Consider the following 15,783-nt stretch of genomic DNA (forward strand, 5'->3'; position numbering starts at 1 on the left):
CTCTATGGCATGTGGGATCTTCCCAGACCAGGGATCAAATTGGTGTACCCTGCTTTGCATGCAGGATTCTTAACCACTGGACCAGCGGGGAAGCCCCTAAGCATCCTTCTTTTAAAGTAGGCGTGTTTTACTGAAGGCTTCTGACTCTTTTATTTTAACCAGAGATCTAGCCTATAAATAATCCATATAAGATAATCAGAATGCTCCATAATACATACTAATTTATTCAGTCAATAAGAGCTTAATCTAGGTGCTGAGAACACATCAGTAAACAACAACAAAAAAGAATCCCTGCTCTCATGGAACTTATATTCTAGTGGGGAGTAATTAGCAGGTAGGGTGGGGTGGGGTGGGATGAGGTGGGATGGGTAGGGAGGTTCAAGAGGGAGGAGACATGTATACCTATAGCTGATTCATGTTGATGTTTGGCAGAAATCAACATGATTCTGCAAATCAATTATCCTTCAATGAAAAATAAATTTTAAGAATATATATTAAAAGATTATGTCAGCTGATGAATAAAGAAAAATAAAGCAAGGTAAGGGGGTAAAAAGTGACTGGGGAGAATTTGTCTAATTAGAGTCAAGGAAGGCTTTTCCAATAAAGCAGCACTTGAGCAAAAACATGAAGAAAGTAAGCACTGTATCAGTTCAGTTCAGTTGCTCAGTCGTGTCCAACTCTTTGCCACCCAATGGACTGCAGCACGCCAGGCCTCCCTGCCCATCACCAACTCCCAGAGTTTACCCAAACCCATGTCCACTGAGTCAGTGATGCCATCCAACTATCTCATCCTCTGTCGTCCCCTTCTCCTCCTGCCTTCAATCTTTCCCAGCATCAGGGTCTTTTCAAGTGAGTCAGCTCTTTGCATCAGGTGGCCAAAGTATTGGAGTTTCAGCTTCAACATCAGTCCCTCCAATGAACACTCAGGACTGATCTCCTTTCGGATGGACTGGTTGAATCTCCTTGCTGTCCAAGGGACTCTCAAGAGTGTTCTCCAACACCACAGTTCAAAAGCATTAATTCTTGGCCGCTCAGCTTTCTTTATAGTCCAGCTCTCACATCCATACATGACTACTGGAAAAACCATAACCTTGACTAGACGGACCTTTGTTGGCAAAGTAATGTCTCTGCTTTTTAATATGCTGTCTAGGTTGGTCATAAGGTGTGTTCAGTTCAGTTCAGTCGCTCAGTCGTGTCCAACTCTGCAACCCTATGAATCACAGCGCGCCAGGCCTCCCTGTCCATCATCAACTCCTGGAGTTCACTCAAACTCATGTCCATCGAGTCGGTGATGCCATCAAGCCATCTCATTCTCTGTCGTCCCCTTCTCCTTCTGCCCCCAATCCCTGCCAGCATCAGAGTCTTTTCCAGTGAGTCAACTCTTCGCATGAGGTGGCCAAAGTATTGGAGTTTCAGCTTTAGCATCAGTCCTTCCAATGAACATCCAGGATTGATCTCCTTTAGAATGGACTGGTTGGATCTCCTTGCAGTACAAGGGACTCTCAAGAGTCTTCTCCAACACCACAGTTCAAAAGCATCAAGTGTGGATAACTGCAAAGGGCATCTCAGATAAAGGAACAGCAAGTACCTCCCTGAGGTGGGAGTGAGCCTGGGGTTTTGAAGAACTACAAGGAAACCAGTGAGGCCAGAGCAATGAGGGACAGAGAGTTGTAAGATGCGAGGTGAGGAAAATAGTGGGGCCCATATTCCCTGGAGCCTTCTACGCCACAGTAAGACCTTTGTATTTTGCTTTAAATGAGATGGGGTGCTCTGCGAGTGCTGAGAACTGAAGAGGGACTTGAGTTTGAAATGGTCACTCCAGCTGGTGCATAGGAGACCAGTGAAGGTGGTTTCAATGATCCAGTCATCCAAGTGAGAGATGATGGTGGCTTGGACCAGTGTAGTAATAGAGGCAATAATGAGAAATATTCAGATTCTGGATCATTTTAAAGGTGACATTAAAAGGAATTTAAGGTGGGATGTGAAAGAAATTGATGAGTCCACGGATGAAGTTTCTGGATTGAGCCACTAGAAGATGGAATTGCCACTTGCTGAAATGGGAAAGATTTGGGATGAAACGGGTTAGGGGGTGGGCTTCCCAGTTGGCACTAGTGGTAAAGAATTCACCTGCCAGTGCAGGAGATGCAAGAGACGCATGTTCAATCTCTGGGTCAGGAAGATCCCCTGGAGGAGGGCATGGCAACCCACTCCAGTATCTTGCCTGGAGAATCCCACGGACAGAGGAGCCTAGCAGGCTACAGTCCATAGGGCCGCAAAGAGTCAGAGATGACTGAAGTGACTTAGCACACAAAAATTATTTTACAACTCAAAAGCAGAGGTAAGTAAACCATTTACTGGTGGTGGGAAGGGGGGCTCTGTTAATGTGGAAAATGCTGAGAAGGGAGCCAAGGAGAGGCAACAGCCCTCAAATTCAGCACACTAACAAGTTTAACCAGTCTCTGCAGCCCTGGGGAACTTTTCATGATTTTTATACCTTTTAGGCCAGATATGGAGTTACCATGTTTCTTAAAAAGGAACTAGAGGATCAAGCCATTTGAAAATTCTTATTTAAAAGGAAGTCGACGTGTTATCTATTTACAACTACCTTGTGATGAGACATCATCCATCCCGCCCCACTCCATATACCCATCTATCCTGTTGTGCTTTTCACACCTCACTTTTTTTTTTTGGCTGTGCCTTGTGGCTTGCAGGATCTTAGTGCCCTGACCAGGAATTGAACCTGGGCCTGGGAATTGAAAGCACCAAGTCCTCACCACTGAAAGGCCAGGGAATTCGCTTTCACATGTCATTTTAATGATGTAGTCCCTTCTCCTCCCCCAGGAATAACAACTTACTTTCCCCTCTAAGTCTACCTGAACTTATTCTTATCCTGCATTCCAGATACAGTAATGCTGTAGTTTCCTGGATGGCATATTCTATGCTTAAATCCTGGGTTCAACTCATAATTAGAAAATATTTTCCATTGTCTGTAAACAATTACTAAGAAGCTTTAAATATGTTTACTGTTAATAACTAAAATCTCAAAATACTTCCTTTGAAAACATAAGGCAAGTTTTGCTCTCCCTCCTTTCAGTGGTTGTCAGATGGCAGCTGCCCCTCTCCTTCACTGAGTATCCTGGGATCACCTTCCAAGTAAATACCTGTACCCCAATCTTCGTCCCAGGGTCTGCTTTGGGGAAAGCCCAAACCAAGACAGTGGTCTTCTGAACACCTGGAATGTCTAGCAGCACTGGGCCTGCACTTCACCTGGCAACAAAGGGTGATGTCAGAGGCAGCTGACTCTTTCATGGCCATGTGTCCCCCACTTTGGACAGCCCTCCCTGGAAGTGGCCAAGCAGGCATCTCAGTTTGGAGCTCTGCACATGTGACATGCAGGCACGTGGAAATCTCCTTTCTGTTTTACATTTTCAAGTAGTGAGAGAAGAGACACAATGAACAGATATTCTTCAAAACTATAGTATAATCTATGCCACGTGTGTAATTGAAAAACTAAATATGTAGTTAAAAAATACTTCCTTTGATAAGTATTCTGTCATTTTAATACTCTGTCATTTTTTTCTTTTTTCTATATATTTTTTTCCTGGTTCTTTATTTTCTCAAGTTGGGGTTTCAAGAGTTTCATTTCAAGAACTAACTTACTTTGATTAATTTTTGTCTGGGCTTTGGGTTAGCTTGAGTGCTTTCAGGAGGATGTTTTTTAATAATGCTTCAACTCCAATTAGCAAGCTCTCCTGGAAGAGTGAACACTCCACTGTCATTTCTAAAGTAATTCTACAACCTCACAAAATTTGATTTCCATAAAAGAATGTGAAAATCATCTCATATAATTTAAGCAACAATTTCATCTGACAAATGTGAGATTTGATTCTTTCAAATAAAGATGTGGAAAGCAAAATTGCCTTCATGTGAAAAATACACATGATTTAAATTTTTTCAAATCAATTACTCATAACACTTTCCCTAGAGATTTGCTTCTAAATAAAAACAGAACTATTATTAAAATTTCAAGATGGTTAGTCTTTCCTCTGATTTTAAGACATGGTTCATCTTACCATTCCCCAGATGTTTAATGTGAAGATTTCATAATGACACTGACAGAATAATAGGGAGAAACTGCAGTCACTGCCATATCTGAAGCCTGCTCCCTATAAAGTAATGCCAGATTCTTAAGCAGGGGCTAAAAATAGTAACATGAGTTTTAAAATAGAACTTCAACATGCATTTATTTAAGAAGTGATGGCTCCTTCAGAGGAATAGTTCTCAGTATATGTTGAGCCACTGTGGATAAGAACATACTTAGAACATTCCTTTTGGTTTGAAATTGATTTCTGAGCTTAGGGTGTATTCTTTTGAGTATCTCAGTGGTGCGAAATATTTCTTCTTCGAGAACAAGTTAATTTTTAAAACACTGACAAAAGTAACTTGACAAGACTAGTGAATAAGATAAGTAGTCAAAAAGAAAAAAAAACCCAATGCCATACCTAAGTTATCCCTCTCTCAAAATAAATTTTTTTTTTCTTTTTGCAGCTTGAGGCAGTTGTAAAATAACTTAATGTAGCTTTTTACAACTGTGTATTCTATAGTATTTTTTTCATTTGGTGAAATTTTAACTGTTAATGTTTTTGGCATTGTGCTTTGTACTATTTATTAAATAAAAATTAAAAAAAAAAATAAGATAAGTAGCCAAACCAGTGGCATTCGTTTCAAAAAAACTCTAACAGCGAAATAACCGGACTGGTGTTCTCACCTTGCTCAGAAGTCACCTCTGAGATGGATCTGTAAGTGTTTGGGCTCTGAAGCTCCCCAAGGGCAGGGCCTGTGACCATTTTGCCAATTACTGTACTGGTGCATTGTGGGTGCTCAATAAATACTGGTTGAATGACTGAATAAAGGCAAAAGTTGACAATGGTGCTAATTCTGTGATACGCATTGAATGCATGTATTTGAAATAGTTGTTTAAAAAAGAAAATAGTTCCTGTTATTTGCAAATTTGACAGTGCTCTAATGATTTATAGGAAATGCCCCAGCTACTCAATTTTCTTTCTTTGGACATAATGCCATCTTCTGGATATAGTCCATTTTGCAAAATAAAAAGAGCACTTTTTCAGTGAGAATATTGGGTAGATAGGGCAAACAGAATCACTCCTGTTTTATAGAATAAAGCACTTGATGCTGGACTGTTAGTAATTTTCCCAACATTAGTGTTATTAGAATATTTTTGACCAGTAATAATGCAAATCCTAACTTAGATGACTAATGTCCATTTCTGACAGAAACTACTGGGAAAGGGGAGGGGATTGAGTATTGAGTAATGAAAATAATACTATCACATAAATGACCTAGCTACAGAGAAAAGTCTTGTGCATTGTAGTGTTTTCTGTATGAGGGAAGTAATTTTAACCTTTGCAAGAATCATATGTTCTGTTTGAAATTAATTCTGGAAACAATTTATCCCACAGAACAAGTCTTTTCTAATTCCTCTCACCAAGCAGGGTCCGAGCAAATCTTTCATATACCTTTAATGTGTCATGATGAACAACAGTACTACTCATTCAAAGACAATACTATTAACAGCCTGTGTAAATCCAGTCTCTGCTCCCACTAGAAGAGACAACCTAAACTCACCATCCATCCATAAAGCCAAACAACAAACTTAAAACTTAGAGCCTGGAAGGAGAAAGGATGAGGAGAAAGGTAGATACGTGAAAACATTTCTCTTAACTAGTTAAAGTCAGAAAAAATCTGTGATCACTTATAAATTCTTGGTGGAGGAAAATTCTTAAAGAGATGGAAATCCCAGACCACTTTACCTATCCCTGAGAAATCTGTATGCAGATCAAGATGCAACAGAACCGGACATGGAACAATGGGCTGGTTCAAAATTGGGAAAGGAGTATGTCAAGATAGTATATTGTCACCCTACTTATTTAACTTACATGCAGAGTACATCATGTGAAATGCCAGGCTGGATGAATTCCAACCTGGAATCAAGATTTCTGGGAGAAATAGTAACAACTCAGGTATGCAAATGATATCACTCTAATGGCAGAAAGCGAAAAGGAACTAAAGAACCTCTTGATGAGGCTGAAAGAGGAGAGTAGAGAGGCTGATTTAAAATTCTACATTCAATCATGGCATCTGGTCTCATCACTTCATGGCAAATAGATGAGGAAAAAGTGTAAACAGTGACAGATTTTATTTTCTCATATTTCAAAATCACTGTGGATGGTGACTATAGCCATGATATTAAAAAACATTTGCTCCTTGGAAGAAAAGCTATGACAAACTAGTCGTTAAACTAGTATTAAAAAACAGACACATCACTTTGCCAACAAAAGTCAAAGTTAATGGTTTTTCCAGTAGTCAGGTACAGATGTGAGAGTTGGATGGTGAGAAGGCTGAATGCCGAAGAATTGATGCTTTTGAATTGTGGTGCTGGAGAACACTCTTGAGAGTCTTTTGGACTGGAAGGAGATCAAACCAGTCAATCCTAAAGGAAATCAACCCTGAATATTCATTGGAAGGACTGATGCTGAAGCTGAAGCTCCAATATTTTGGTCACCTGATAAAAAGAGCTGACTTGTTGGAAAAGACCCTGATGCTAGGGAAGATTGAGAGCAGGAGAAGAAGGGAGTGATGGAGGATGAGATGGTTGGATGACATCATCAACTCAATGGACGTGAGTTTGAACAAACTCCAGGAGATAGTGAAGGATAGGGAAGCCTGGCATGTTGCAGTCCATGGGGTTGCAAAGAGTCGGATACAACTTAGCAACTGAACAACAAATAAATTGGAGGAGAATTAGATATACCTACTTCAAGTCCTAACCAATAAAAGGTCCCCTATGATCTAGATCCTGCCGTGCCCACCTCTCTGATCTAATTTCCCAGAGCCCCATTGTTAGACATTCCGCTCCAAAGCCACACTGACTGTCTTGCTGGTCCTCTTGTTCCTCTAACACACCAAACCTTTAACCACCACAGGACCTTTGCACATGCCTTTCCTTATACCTATAACATTTTCCCCAGATTGTCACCAGATTTGCTCTCTCACCTCATTCAGGCTTCTGTTCAAATGTCACCTCTAAGAAGTCTTTTCTAACTTCTATATCTAAAAAGGCACCACTTCACATTCCCAGTCTCTCTTACTCTGCTTTTCCCATAGAGCATTGATCATTACTAGGCATAATGTAATATATTTATTTGTGTATTTATTGTCTCTTCTCTACTAACATGTAAGCACCCCAAATGCAGAGATGTCATCTACATTGTTCACTGTTGTGTCCTTGGGCCTAGAAGAGTGGCAAGCAAATATCATTCCAAAATATTTATGAGCATCTGCTATGTGCCAAGCACTGTTCCAGATACTGAGCATATAGTAATGAACTAAACAAAAATCTTTGCCCAATGGAGCTTATAGTCTAGTGACACATGGTAAGTGTTTGATTGGTATTTGTTGAATGAATCCTCAGGATTATAATCAAAATCCACTAAAATAAACATTAGTTCCATGTTGTTGTTGTTTAGTCGCTAAAAAAACAACTAAAAAAAGTGTTTGACTATTTTGAGAGCACACGAACTGTAGCTGGCAAGGTTCCTCTGTCCATGAGATTTTCCAGGTAAGAATACTGGAGTGGGTTACCATTGCCTTCTCCAGGGGATCTTCCCGGTCCAGAGATTGAACCCATGTCACCTGCATTGCAGACGGATTCTTTACCACTGAGCCACCAGGGAAGCCCATTTAGCCCCTCGGTAACCCTAGTTGTATCAGTTTCCTGTGGCTGCGTAACATATCACTACAAACAGCCTCTCATAGTTTTGGAGGCCAGAAGTGTGAAATCAGTGTCACTGGGTCAAAATCAAGGTGTCACAGGGCCTTCTTGCTCTGGTGGTTTTAGGGAAAGATTTGTTCCTTGTCTCTTCCAATTCTTCGTGGCTGCTGACCTTCCTTGCTTGTGATGACATCACTCCAATCTCTGCCTCCATCTTCACCCTCGCTATGTCTCTGTCAAATATCTGTCTCCCTCTCTCTTACAAAAATGTATGTGATGGCATTTAGGACAACCAATAATCCAGGATTATCTCCCCATCTGAAAAGAAATCTGGAAGAAAAAAAAAATAAACACATCTGCAAAGACCCTTTATCCAGATAAAGCAGCATTTACAGGTTCAGGATATTTGACCTGATATCTTTAGGGCCATCACCTAGCCTACTACACTGACATTTTTGTATTAATAGCTGAAGGGAGGTTCCCACGAAGAGAACACCAGGAGGTATCTTTTTGCATTTTTCCTTTGCTGTCCTTGGAAAACATATTTATCTCTGGAAAACAAAGAAAGGCAATGACTATTTTCAAATATAACAATAGAATTGCATTTTCCAAAGACCTGTATAATAACATTTGTGACTCATTCATAAAAGTATTTGTCTTCTATCCAGAAACTTCCACAAAATTAAGTTAATGAGCAGTGGAGATGGCAAAGCAATATTTGAGAACAAGTTGTTTTGTATCTTGTATCATGAGATTCCCATCATGATTTGCAGACAGAACATAAAACTCTTACCATTCATCACTTACAGTCATTATCTCCTCATCATGAAACCAGGTTGTGACCTCAGAGTCCTTGCTACGTGCCAGGGCACAGAACTGTGTCAGTTTCACAGTTAGAGCTGGAGTCCTAAAGCCTAGGTATTTGGGGGCCCCCACAATAAGAGAAGAATAGGCATGATTAACAATAATGTAATTTTGATGCTGTGAAGTCTTTCCAAAATTTGATTTGGAGGCCCAGAATTTAAACTTGTCCTGCTTTTTGGCCTCTTAAAAACAAGTGTGGGCCAGGATGGGGCCACTAGGGGTGTGGAGTAGACGGAAGCTGCAGTGCGCTGGCAGAGCTGTGCAGGCCTCAGTGGAGCCTGGGCTCCCTGAGCCATTCCTCCAGGCATGGGTTGGCCAGGACAGTGGTGACTGCCCCCGCCCCCCAATACGGCATGAATGACTGGAAGCCCAGCCCCCTCATCAAGCCCTTTTGGGGTGTGGAAAAAGTGGGGCAGTATCTTACAGGGAAGTAGAAACTGACCTGGGCTTCCCTGGTGGCTCAAACAGTGAAGAATCTGCCTGCAATGTGGGAGACCTGAGTTCGATCCCTAGGTTGGGAAGATTCCCCTGGAGGAAGGTATGGCAACCCACTCTCTTACCTGAAGAATCCCATGGACAGAGGAGCCTGGCGGGCCACAGTCCATGGGGTCACAAAGAGTAGGACACGAGTGAAGCAACTTAGCAGGCATGCATGCTCCTCATATAGATGAGGCCATGGTGCTGTTCCTCAACAAGATGGCACCTGGCCAAGGGTTCCTCTGCATCGTCAAGGACAAGGGCTCCTTCCATCTCAAGGACACAGCCAAGGCTCTGCTGAGGAGGCACGACAGCCAGGCTGGCCCTGCCCTGGGCTGGAGAGACACCTGGACCTTTGTGGGATGAAAAGGAGGTCCTATCCTTGAGGAGAAACAGTCTGACTCACCTGCCCTCTCCTCCTGCGGGTTCAGTTCTGCTAAAGACAGATGTGCCACTAAGCTGAGCAGAAGAGGCAGAGATGAAGCTATGCCACTGGGCAGACATGAAGCTGATCATCACAGCCGCTGCTTCTGCAGCAAAATCAAGGGTGATGGGAGTGTGTACAGCTGCAAGGACCCCTCACTTTCCCAGTTCAGCCCTGACCCACCCCCAGACAACAAGGTCCTCAATGCACCTATGGCTGTCGTTGCGGGGAACCGGCCCAGTTACCTGTACAGGATGCTGTGCTCTCTACCCTCAGCCCAGGGGTTGTCTTCCCAGATGATAACAGTTTTCATCGATGGCTACTATGAGGAACCAACTACTGTGGTGGCCGCTGTTTGGTCCAAGGAGCATCCAGCACACTTCCGTCGGTGTCAAGAATACCCGTGTGTCTCAGCACAACAAGGCCACCCTCACTGCCACTTTCAACCTGTTTCTGGAAGCCAGGTTTGCTGTGGTTCTGGAAGGAGGACCTGGATACTGCTGTGGATATTTTCAGTTTCCTGAGCCAATCCATCCAGCTGCTAGAGGAGGATGACAGCTTGTACTGGATCTTTCTCTGTAATGACCAGGGCTATGAGCACACAGCTGAGGACCCAGCACTGCTGTACCATGTGGAGACCGTGCCTAGGCTGGGCTGTGTGCTCAGAAATCCTTGTACAAGGAGAAGCTTGAGCCCCAGTGGTCCACACTGGAAAAGCTCCGGGATATGTGGATGCCGATGCTGGAACAATGCCAAGGCACAGAGTGCAACATCCCCTTATGTGTCCTGATCCTACCACTTGGGCATCATTGGCCTCAACATGAACGGCTGCTTCCATGAGGATTACTTCCGGAAGCACAAATTCAACACAGTTCCAGGTGTCCAGCTCAGGAACATGGACAGTCTGAAGAAGCATGCTTATGAAGTGGAAGTTCACAGGCTGCTCAATGAAGCCAAGGTTCTCGACCACAGCAAGAACCCTTGTGAAGACTCTTTTCCTGCCAGGCACAGAGGGCCACACCTACACGGCCTTTATCCGAATTGAGAAAGATGATGATTTCATCACCTGTACACAGCTTGTCAAGTGCCTCCTTATCTGGGACCTGGACATGCGTGGCAACCACCGGGGCCTATGGAGATTGTTTCAGAAAAAAACCCACTTCCTGGCGGTGGGTGTCCCAGCCTCTCCCTACTCGATGAAGAAGCCAGTATCAGTCTTCCCGGAGCCACCCCCAAAGAGGAGGGAGCCCCAGGAGCTGCAGATCAGACATGAGAGCTCCTCCAGGAGCCTGCAGGGCTGGGTGCTGTATATCCCCAGGCAGGCTAGCCCTTCACCCAATCCTTTAGGATTTTGTAGACACTGGCAGGGGCTGGAGATGGTTTGTTTTTAACATGAGACTTAATTACTAACTCCCAGGGGAGGGTGTCCCTGCTCCAACACCCCTGTTCCTGAGTTGGAGGTCTATTTATTTGCTCCCTTGTCAGGAAAGGGCAGGAGAGTGCCTGGGAATCATTGGGATCCCTGAGTACTTGATCCTGCCTGCCCTTTATATACTCCCTCCTCCCAGGCCCGGCTCAGAATCTAACCTATTTCCTGAGGGCCTTGGAAAGAGGCTGAAGCCTGGAGGGCCTTGATTTTTTTTTTTTGACTAGGGTGCTACCCTGAGGGTGGGGCAGGCTCTTACTCAAGAAACTGCTGTGCCCAAACCATGGACAGGCCTAGCTGGGGCCCACTGGCTGATGCAGACTCACTCAGATATCCTCAGACACAGAACCAGGCCTCTTTTCAGCCTCTTCTTTGTCCAGACTTCCAAAGCTATATAAGGTGGTCATTGATTAAAAAAGGAGGAAAGCTAAAAAAAAAAACAAAAACACCAAAAAACAAAGAAAGAAAGAAACAAGTGTTCTACAACTTTATTCAAACAAAGTATTTTGACAGTTTCTTTAGTGGGAAAGAGGATTATGGATTAGATGAATATGGCCAGTTTTAATCAATGTGTAAAATCACACTTATTTTTCATAGTAGTATTTGGTTTTGTGAAAATCTCATTCTTAAGTAATATATTCTGTTGATTAAGTTAAGTCTTGGGAAAGAAAGATTTAAATGAGTCTCATGAGTCATTTCATTTATGATGGGCTCAGGGTACGTTTTTATTTCTTGCCTCAGTATTTTTAAAGTAAAATTATGAGAGTAAGTTGTGGATTTCTCTTTAATCAGAAAACCTAGTTTTAAAGAAAGACATTGATTCTGATTTATTCTGTAAAATTGACAGCACACATTTTTTTTCTTGGAAATTAAAAGTGTCTCAAATGTGCTATTTCAGTATTCATGCAACATTTGTGTTTTGAACACCTACTATTGCCAGGCACAGTACTAGGCACTGGGAATGCAGAAGTAAACAAGACCCAGTCCCTGCCCTCCAGAACTGTGCAGTGTAAATGGAGTGGTGTCAAGGACGTGGTTCCTCACACAGTGTGAAAATGGTGCTCTCCTGGTGCTGGCCAGGGTGTGGACTGGGAGCAGAGCCCCACCAGCCTTGGGAGACCAGACACCTCTTGTGAAAGGAATCTGAGGCCTAAAGAGTGAGTACAAGTCCGCCAGTTGCTCAGAGAGTCTGCAGTGTGTATGAGTATGAGCATGTGAAGGCCCAGAAATGGGAGAGAGGCTAGTGCTTGGGAAATGGAAGTGGGTTCACACGGCAAGAATTGAAAATGACAGGAAAAGGTTAAAATAAGAGAGAGGGGGACTAGGACAGCCCCTGAGTGGCCCCCAAAGTTTTTTTTTAATTATTTATTTACTTACTTTTGGCTGTGCTGAGTCTTCATTGCTGATCAGGCTTTTTCTCTGGTTGCGGCGAGTGAGGGCTACTCCCTAGTTGTGGTGCGTGAACTTCTCATTGCAGTGGCTTCTTCTGTTGCAGAGCCTGGGCTCTAGGGCATGTGGGCTTCAGTATTTGCTGTTCTCGGGTTCTATAGCATAGGCTCAGTAGCTGTGGCACACAGGCTTAGTTGCTCTGAGGCACGTGGGATCTTCCCAGATCAGTGATTGCACCCGTATGTCCTGCATTGGTAGGTGGATTCTTTACCAGTGAGCCACCAGGGAAGCGCCCCTGCCCCCCACACCAAGCTTATTAAAGTCGTGACTTCAAAAATGGCAATGGTATGCTTACATCTGCATTTATAATGATTGTTCTGGTTGCAGTAAGAAAATGGATTGGCGGTTCCTAAGACAGAAGCAGAGACCTGTCAGGCTGGGATGAGAGAGGTCCAGGGGACACACTGTGGTTACCTGAACTGGAGCTCAACAGGAAAGGTGACAGATTTGAACAATAATTTCCAATAGTGAAGGACAAGGAAGACAGTCGTTCTGCAGTTCATGGAATCGCAGACTCTGACATGACCTAGTGACTGAACAACAACAATATGATTGAAACAGAAAGTTAGAGTTGTTCATGGAGTCATGAAAACTTTTAGTGGTCTGTGGTAAACAAGTTTTCAAATCTCTTTTTTAAGCCTAATTTTATATCTTAAGAACAGCCTGGAAAATATCTTTCTCTAATTTTTATCCCTAAGGTCATCTGACATTAGCCTAAATAAGGAAACCGAATCTGTCCACAGGGTATGGAAACCTATCAAAGCTGCTCTGATCTCAACAGCGGATGCATGGGAGCAGCCAGTATTATCACCACGGGCACTTCTCTTGGCTCTCAGGAGCAGTCAGTGAACTTACCTGCTGCTATCCCGTTCATCAAGTTACCCACCCCCAACCCCTGGGGTGAAGGGATGAATGCAGGTTGCAGAACACACTCAGGAGTGGAAAGGTCAGAGAACCTCTTTCTTCCTGAGTTCATACTACATTCCTCTGCCTTCACCTGGGGCAATAAGGGGCCACTCCTTGGAGGACAGGGTCTGATTTCCAAGCTGAGAAGGGCCGACAGGTCTGTTAAGGAAAAGGCAAATGTTCAGCTGCACTTCTTTTTTTATCCAGCAGGTGGCAATGAGTAAGTGACAAAACTCCAAGGAGAAACATTGAGAGCCAAAGCCAGAAGGGCATTGAATCTTTAAGAATCTTTAAAATTCTTAATTAAAGGCCAGTTTTTAAAATATTTAAATTTTGTTTCAGTTCAGTTCAGTTCAGTCGCTCAGTCGTGTCCGACTCTCCGCGACCCCATGAATCACAGCGCACCAGGCCTCCCTGTCCATCACCAACTCCTGGAGTACACTCAAACTCATGTCCACAGAGTCGGTGATGCCATCCAGCCATCTCATTCTCGGTCGTCCCCTTCTCCTCCCGACCCCAACCTTTCCCAGCATCAGAGTCTTTTCCAGTGAGTCAACTTGTCGCATGAGGTGGCCAAAGTATTGGAGTTTCAGCTTTAGCATCAGTCCTTCCAATGAACACCCAGTATTAATTGGCATAAAACAGAAGCCCCTCAAAAAGTTCTCAGGATTACAAACAATTGTGGCAGAAATGAGCATTTTAAATTTTTAATAAAAATAGAATTCTAAATTCTGTGTCTTTTAATGTAAAGAGATGTCTGACCAAAAGAAAGATGTTTCCCAGTGGTGAAACAGAATAGTCTGCAGATGACCTCAGGAGACCACTCTGGTTTGTCTGGACAACGGGCCAGCTGTGAACAGCAGTCTCCCTATTTCTTCAAAATTCCCCTTTTCTTGGCACATGTGGCTTCCCCGCTCCCTGCAGGAGGGGTCACAGCTTCCTATGGACACCCAAGGAGTCCAGACACAAGCATCTGGCTCTCTCAGATAATTCTTAACAGTTGACATCTACACAGTCCGATAGCAAGTAGTCTGTATGAACCCCACTGACAAGAATGTTTACAGTTTTGGTCTTGAAGAAGAGAGGATGTCCCTTCATCGGAATGCTCACTTATGACATGTCCCACAGAGCACCTTGCCCCTATGTGACCTCTGTCTGTACCTTTCCTTGCAGATTCTTGGTTGGTAAAGTTCCTACTTAAGCCTGTTCCTGTGTCTACAACGTTGTGAATTTGCCTGAGCTCTGTTGTACAACAACCTATGCTTTAGGTTGCTTTCCAGATGATGAGTGTTCCTTATGCCTTCCATGGTCTCACCACTGTGATTTCTCCAGGGAGCAAAAAGTACACAGTGAGATAGCAATCTTCCTAGTTAGAATAAGGCAAGTAAAACCATGGTCTGTTTTCTAATGGACTATCTTTAAAGCACTTACAATGCACTGTTAGGATTTGGAATGAGACAACGAATTTATACTTTTCATTTCTCTGTTATTACTTTTGACAGTGTTGGTTTAATTGATTTGTAAAATTTACCCTGACAATTCTGCCCCACATGTCTGTGGAAAAATCCAGTGTTCTGAATACCACTTTTTCCTGTGTTTTTCTTTGATGGAGGTACTGAGGCAGAGAAAAGGAAATCTTCCAATGTGAAATTAAGGCATGAAAGACTTGATTACACATACAACAACAAAGTCTCAGAATTTCACAGTTCCTTGCAATATGTTTGTATGAACAAAATATGTTATCTTTGCTCAACCCAATTAATGACTGAAAAACGAAGAGAGAGCAGCTCTCTAAGGTTAAACTATGGAAATCCCTTTTGTACCAATTTGCAAAAATCACTATTCTCTTGAATGTTATTAAGATATTGTGTTTGTGAGGGCTTGAATTAAAAGACGCTTACTCCTTGGAAGGAAAGTTATGACCAACCTTGATAGTATATTAAAAAGCAGAGACATTACTTTGCCAACCAAGGTCCGTCTAGTCAAGGCAATGGTTTTTCCAGTGGTCATGTATGGATATGAGAGTTGGACTGTGAAGAAAGCTGATCGCTGAAGAATTGATGCTTTTGAACTGTGGTATTGGAGAAGACTCTTGAGAGTCCCTTGTACTGCAAAGAGATCCAACCAGTCCATTCTAAGGGAGATCAATCCTGGGTGTTCATTGGAAGGACTGATGCTAAAGTTGAAACTCCAATACTTTGGCCACCTCATGCGACGAGTTGACTCACTGGAAAAGACTCTGATGCTGGGAAAGGTTGGGGGCGGGAGGAGAAGGGGACGACAGAGAATGAGATGGCTGGATGGCATCACCGACTCTGTGGACATGAGTTTGAGTGAACTCTGGGAGTTGGTGATGGACAGGGAGGCCTGGCGTGCTGTGATTCATGGGGTTGCGGAGAGTCGGACACGACTGAGTGACTGAACTGAACTGAAGGGTCAACTTAT

At 43.2% G+C, this 15,783-nt stretch overlaps 1 pseudogene; it reads left to right on the plus strand.

Moving 5' to 3' along the window:
• Positions 1-9,304: 9,304 nt before the first annotated feature.
• On the plus strand, positions 9,305-10,830 carry LOC129540021 (protein O-linked-mannose beta-1,2-N-acetylglucosaminyltransferase 1 pseudogene; annotated as a pseudogene).
• The last annotated feature ends 4,953 nt before the right edge of the window (positions 10,831-15,783 follow it).

The sequence above is a fragment of the Moschus berezovskii genome, chromosome 11 (genome assembly GCF_049115385.1).
Source record: "Moschus berezovskii isolate FMDL1 chromosome 11, NW_MosBer_1.0, whole genome shotgun sequence".
NCBI classification, from domain to species: domain Eukaryota; kingdom Metazoa; phylum Chordata; class Mammalia; order Artiodactyla; family Moschidae; genus Moschus; species Moschus berezovskii.